This window comes from Echinops telfairi, unplaced genomic scaffold (assembly GCF_000313985.2).
Source record: "Echinops telfairi isolate 266 unplaced genomic scaffold, ASM31398v2 ScPeMD7_1;HRSCAF=3_0, whole genome shotgun sequence".
Classification (NCBI taxonomy): Eukaryota; Metazoa; Chordata; class Mammalia; order Afrosoricida; family Tenrecidae; genus Echinops; species Echinops telfairi.
The window spans coordinates 66,736,941-66,744,377 of NW_022103896.1; positions in this window are offsets into that span (position 1 = coordinate 66,736,941).

A 7,437-nucleotide genomic window follows, 5' to 3' on the forward strand; every position below is an offset into this window, starting at 1 on the left:
GAGATCATCCAGGAAACTGGGCAAAAAGGAAGGTTCTAGGTAAGATGCCCTGGGACAGAAATAAAGAGCTACCAGGACAAGGAAGCAGATATAGACGGTGAAAAGCAGTGGTCTTGAATTGACATCCATATATTACCTCGCTGGGGGGGTGGGAAGGGCAGAGGTATATAAATTGCTTCCAAGAGGCCGGTGGCTCACATGAAGCTTTCCCTTTAAGTAAATCAAGTTGTCATCAGTTTGGTGTATATAGCCACTAACAGGTGCTTGGCTGACAGGACACCAGTAGACACACAGATTCTCATTTCCCACCTCTCCTGTCACAACGCTCTCTTTTCCACTTTACAAAATAATGAATTACATTGTCCTGGTGGTGCAGTGGTTATGTGTTGGGCTATGATCTGCATGGTTGGCAGTTCAAGTCTACCACCTGAGAAAGATTGGGCTTTCTACTCCCATAAACAGTTACAGTCTTTAGAAACGCACAGGGGTTCACTATGAGTCAGCATTGACTCAATGGCACTGGGTCTGTTTTGTGTTTTTGGTATTGTCCTGAGGTTGACAAATCTCAGGATGCCCAACCAAGGGACAATTTGACAGATTGTTTTGGTGTTGAGAAAGTGAGTGAATAAATTTAATAATTAGACAACACATGTTTTTGCAACTTTGGTGTGTACAAATAGTCATTTTCATTATAATATGACCAATGAATTTCAAGGTGGCCATTAAAAATAATTCTGATTACAGAATACTCTAATGGAACTCAAAGATCTGAGAGACTTTATGATCATAAAAATTCTGCTCATATGTTTACTTATGTGAACACATTTTCTCAGCACTTACATACACGAGAGATTAAATTCATACTGAATCCGATCTCCTATGTTGTTATTGGGCGTCAGAATCAACTTTCCATTCATAACGATGCCACATGACAGTACTGACCCATCAGGGTTTTGTGTTTGTTTGTTTGTTTGTTGGCTGTCTTCTTTATGGGAGCAACTCATCAAGTTGTTCTTTGTCATCGCCATCAGAGGGGTTAGAACTACTAACCTTTCAGTTAACAACGGAGCATTTAGTTGTGTTACCAGAGCTCTGGCTCTCGTATAGCAGTAAATAGATTTCCCTGTGGATACATGGAAGTGCCCTGGTGGTGCAGTGCGTTTCCCATTGGGCTGCTAACTTCAAGGCTGTCAGTTCAACACCACCAGCTGCTCCTCAGGAACAAGATGTTGTCATTCAATAGGGAAAGATTTTATAAAACAATTCTGCTGTTAGTAGTCACATAATCTAAGATTCATTGCATTTGAACAATGTACAATTCGATGTATCACATATTATTCTAGGATTAAAATGGAAACTAAGCATTACTGCGAATTCGGTATGGTCTGATACCCAAGAGGTCCATGGGGTGACATCATGAGTGAGTGCAGTGGAGGATGCCGATGCTAGTGACTGCGCCCACTGCTCCCACCGGGGACTTTTCTGACTCCTCTCCTGGCCGTATAAGGGAAGCATCAAAACAAGTATTCACTGAGGTTAGGAATGCCTCTAAGTAAAGGAGACTGGTATTCCATTTCTTGGGAAACTCTTGGTTGGGTTGGTAAATGGAGGGAAAGGACTTGAAGAAAAGCTATCAGAGCTGAGATGGGGCATGTGAACTCCTACTGCTCAATTGTTCAGTAACACAAGGATACAGAGTGTGTTAGGTTGGCTTCTCTAGAGAAGCAAAACTAGTGACACATCTAGAAATGGCTTACAGCACCTCCTAACTTTTGGCAGCTGCTGAACAGGAAGTTAGAAACAGGAAGCAGAGACACCGGGGCTCACAGCCTGGTGGATGCAGCGGTCATACGACTCGACTGTCTGTAGTCTGATGATGGCTCTCGGGACCGGCAGGTGATGAAACAGGAAAGCAAGGTACTAGACACAAGATCCAGCTCCAGCAGAAGGTCAAGGGCCAAAGAGAATTAGACTCTGCTCCATCTCTCTCTCTTATACCAAAGGTCACACCCAAGGAGATGACATCAGGCTGTGACCCAATTGGGCTCCACCTCTACCCTTACCCAGGACTCCCTCATTGATAGAATACCTAACCCTCATGCAGAGTCTCCTGATCAGTGGCCTTACTGATGGCCCATTTTGTGGATGGGACAACTGATGAACATCCTAACTGAAAAGCTGGAGGTTCAAGTCCACTGAGGCACCTTGGAAGAAAGGCCAGATGGTCTACATCTGAAAATCAGCCCTTGAAAATCCTATGGTGTTGCAGGCAACAAGATCTAGATCATCTTTCAAAAGAGTTTACCTGATTGTTTGGTGGTAGGCTATGAGGATGCAGTTAACACAGTTGGATGGAAAACAAAAGGTTGAAAGGTTTAATCCACCCAGAGGTGCCTTGGGAGAGAGGCCTGAGGATCTACTTCACTAAAAAAATCAGTCAATGAAAACACTATTGTGCTAGTCTGGGTGACTAGAGAAATGAATTTGTTTCTCCAGTCCACGAGGACTAACACAGCTATGGAGCACAGTTCTACCCCGATACACACGCGGTTCCCATGAGTCGGAACCAACCTGGTAGCAACTTACTTTGCTCTATTTATGGTTGTAGATAAAGTTTCCCTTAAAAATACATTCATTTATTTTTTCAGAAGTAAGTTGATTTAAAAAATATATATTAAATAAGAAAATAGCACAGGTCCTACACAAATGTTCATAGCAGCGGTAAAGCTGTGGTAAGTCCAAACTGAAAGTAACTCAAATGTCCTTCAACTGGCGAATGGATAACCCATTGAGGAAAATAAAAGCAATGAACTGATCAGCACAGACGTTGAGAAAGGACTAACAACAACTTGGATGAACCTCAGAAGTATGAAGCCAAGGCTCTTCACAAAATGCTATGTATTGTAGGATTCTCTTTATATGACGAACCTTTGAAAAGTAAACTGTAGGGGCAGAAAGGAGATGAGTGGTTGCCAGGTGCCAGGATTGAGGGAGAGACCAGTGACTATAAAATGACAGGAGGGGACTCTCTGGATGGATGGGCATGCCCTGTGTAGCACGATTGGTGTGGTGGTGGCTACAAAATCTAGACATTTTTTTCTGAGCTCACCAAACTGGATACTTTAATGGGAGAATTTTAATGTAGGTAAAGTCTATCTAATACACCTGGTTCAAAATAAAGGCATACAGGAAACCTCTATGGGGCAGGGTTCTACTCTCACACCCATGGAGTGACCCTGCCTGGGAAGCTTTTATTTATCCCCAAAGCCCAGGCCACGCCCCAGAGGAGCCAAATTAGAACATTTGAAGAGGGAGCCGCTGACAGCAGCAGCTTGGTGAACGTTGCCATAGGCAGTGCGGGCTGACAACCACCGTTCATCTCCAGAGTCGCTGTCTTAGCCATGGTGCCCGGGCCTGTGCGCAACATTTCTGGAAAGGAGCTTCCTTCGCTTTTGAGAATGAAACGGCGTGGTGTTGCTCATTGAAAAAAAAAATCCCAGATTTGGGTCAGAAGTCCCTGTTCTTTGCTGGGAAGGCTACCTCCTTCTGCCGCTGACTTGCGTCTTCAAAACCAAGTCAAACCCTCTATCGTTGAGTGGATTCGGACTCACCAGGATTCATAGGGAAGAGTGGAGTCGCTCTTGGGGGTTTCCTCGTCTTTCTCCTGTGGAGTAGCTGGTGGGTTCAAACTGCTGGCCTTGGGGTTAACAGCCCACCACGCTACGAGGCCTCTTGAACCAGAGATAACACAATACGTGCTCTGTTTCCTCCACGGGGCTGCATAAAATTTCCCCCAGAATAATGCAAATGGGCCCTGTATGTATTAAAAACAAAGTACAATGGTTAATGACTGTTATTATTAAAATGAAAATTCCCCTTTTTGAAATGTTGGCCTCAGCGACCTGGAATTTAAATTGCACTTTGATAATTACAATGCTCGTTTAATATGACCTGTCTGGTATCACTTTATTGGGAGCTAAGATTTTCAAATAAATGTAATTTTCAAAAGAAAAACATCAGGGCCCTCAGGGATCTTTGAAGTCATCTGACAATAAAACTAGAAGGATTCTGACAAGAGTCCTCAAGTGTTCAGCGTTCACCCAGTGAGAAGTCAGCTTCAGGCAGAAGGCAATCCGAAAAAGAGTCAAGTGCCAATGAATTTGTGACTCATGCTCAACGCCCCTTCTTAAGGCTAGGCAGCTTCTGACCTTAAGAATTTTTCTTTCTAGTCTCCTAGGGTTAAAAAAGAAAAAAGGAAAAAAAAAAAGAAGAAGAATCAAGAGAGAGAACTCTCTAAAGAGTAAACAGTTACAAGCACAGAAGAGAGTGAGGGATGAGAGGAAAGGGACAGGACAAAGCTGCCGTTCGTTTGAAGTTTCCTCATCTTGATCCCATCATTTCGATCCCCGGAGAGCACCCAGTGAGCCCCGCGTGTTTGTGCAGACCCGCCCTGGGTGGGTCGCAGCGTGGAGGTGGAGGCGGAGGCGGGGCACAGTGTCTCTCCGGTGACAGATCATACATCTCAACGCCACTTTGAAGTTGACCTGCAGGTTCCTTTCCTTTCATCGAGCTCTCCCTATTGCGGTGGCCATGGAGCCAACTGGCTGTGGAGCCAGTCCTCGCTGAGAAGAGCCCAGGCGCCCGGCTGCAGATGGTTTCTCTGTGCGCTCCGCTCGGTGGGTGCACGGAGCCCCAACATTCCACACCCGCGGCCTGGAAAACCATCACTCTGTAGATGCAAGTCGGCAAAACACACCAGGGCTGTTGGGGGTGGGGAAGGCTCAACACTGGGCACTATGCCTAAAAAGGTTCTTCTCCCTGTTGCCCTCACTTACTTGCTATTTCCCTTCTTTCTTGGAAAAAAATCATTTTTATTCTTATAATGCTAGTGGAGTGGTGCGAGGAGTCTTCAAAAAGCTCATGGAGAAATTCCACTTTCTTTTCACTCCACTTTTCCACAAACTTCTTGAAGCCCCTTTATATGGAATGGAATGTTCTTCACAAAACATTTCTTGTAGAAAACAAGAATAAGCCCAAACAAATCAAAACAAAAATGAATTATTCTCTCTGAAATAATGTTCTGCTGAGAATTCCCCCAGGCTATCCATCTACCTCTCTCTTAATTAATTGATTTGTGTGTGTATTCACACTTTCAGATCACCATACTGGAGATATGGAACCCTGGTGGGGCTGTGAGTAAGTGGTGGCCTGTGAAGGGCAAGGTAAGATGTTCAAACCCACCTGGCGCTCCTAGGAAGAAAGGTGAAGCCATATGCTCCCTTAAAAATGTACAGCTTTGGAAATCCTATATAGGGTTACTATCAATCAGATTGGACACTGGACCAGTTTATACTAGAAATAAAGTGTCCTGAGAATGAAGGCTTCCCCGCCACCCCCCACCCCACCCCCAATGTGGCCCAATTCTGAATAGAATCCTCCACTGTGTTCCTCAGAAGAGATATATCTCACCACAAGGTGATAACTCTTGCATCAAATAGTACAACATGATTTCCAGGTGACAGTTATTATACAAAGCTGATGCTAATGTTTCTCTTCATGAACATGATTTGGGGGTTCAAATGGAAGGGGACAGAAGAGATCCAAACGCAGCGCTTTCTGGGCAAGCCTGGAGGTCAATGCTCCCTGCACGCTGTGATGGTTAGAACTACACTTCCCAAGGATGCTTCTCCTTTTTGCTGCAGGCACTGGGGAAAGATTCTCAAATGGAAATGGACTTGCTTACAGAGCTCAAACATTTAGCAGGCACTTAATAACCAGCTAATTTGGATTAGTTCATCAGTTCCTGGGAAGAGAGGAAAACCTTGACAAAGATAAGGGGTGGGGTGAGAGGAGTGGAGGAGAATGCAGAACTCAAGGACAGGAAAACTTAAGGAAAGATTCTCAGCCTAGGGACTTTCTTCAGTGTCACGGGTGTTCTAATCAAGGTGTTTGTTTGCAAGGACCAGAAACCAACTTAATGTAGTGCCTCTGGGTGTGCACACACAGGTGCACACGCAAGGAGAGAGGAAGGAGTATTGTAAAGACCCAGTATTCTTTGAAGTTATCGGGACATGAAATTAAGCATTAAAGATCTTTCACCAAACCCACTGAGATCGAGTTCATTCTGACAATAAATCTTTACTTGAGCAGACAGCCTCATCCTTCTCCTGCAGAGCTGCTGTTGGTTTTGAACCATTGACCTTGAGATTAGCAGCCCAAGACTTAAGACAGCTGGAAATTCAGACCCAGAGAGCCTTCTTTCCCGTCTCTGCCTCTTTTTTGTCATCTTCAGTTTCTCTGCTCCTCAAGCAATTTCTCCCAATCACTCATTTGGCATTTGGCCCTGAAAGGTCTCAAGTTCCAACACCATGACAAAGCTGCTTCAATATCCAACATATCTGACCACTGTTTCTGGGTGATGAGGACAGAGTGAGAGCTGAAAATAAGACAGGGGATTGCCTTGCTCAACCTCAGCTGGAGCGTACATGTTGGGCAGCTCAGGTTTGGGGTTTTTTGGGGGGGTTTTTTTGCTGCTCTGCACACGACCATACATGATTGTGAAAATGCCATGACTTGGGGGTTCCAAATACATTTTCAGCAAGAGGGCAAATTCATAAATACAGCATCTGTGATTCTTGTGTGTGGGATACCAGCCCCCATAATCCAACAGGTCCAAGGGGCGGTTGTGCAATTGTGGGGTAAAATTAAAGAGACATCAGATAAGATAAGGCATGGGAACGCTCACCTCCGGGCCGGCCATGGTCTCAGCAGCCAGGTCCGACCAGAGAGAGCAAGTCTATTTCCAATCACAGCTTACATACATTTTGGGGAAGCGCAACCCCCCTGATTACAGGTAACCACCTAGGTAACAGGAAGGGGCTGTACAATAGACACACGTGCGACAGGAAGGGGATGAGCTGGGGTGCACATGCAACAGGAAGGGGAGGTACAAGCGGCATACATGTGACAAGAGGGGCAGACTCTAGATTCAAGATGGCAACCTAAACTTAGTCCTCCTTCAGCTGGCTTGACCTTGTCTTTGGGCTCTCCTTCAGGGGAACAATCCACTACCTTTATCAGCAGGGAGTGGGCCCTACTTAGGGTGGGACAGACTATAGAGTCTGATTGCTCGAGATGGCTGATAATCCTCAGGGAGATAACCATTAAGCAGCTGACCTCCAAGTATATAGACATGAACCATGTGTTGCAAGCAGCATCTTAGGTTTGGCATATAATATGGGGGGACAACCTGGGGAAAAACCTTTCTGTATCCCACATTTGTGAACTCTATGAGGTTGAGTGAAACAGTTTCTAACACATTGGGTTTTGGCATTCTGAGATTCCTGGGTTCTGCACCCAATTCAGGGCACAGGAAGTCAGTCCAGGGGAGTGGGTTGGATATGCTAGGAGGAACATAGCGCTTGACTACATGACCCT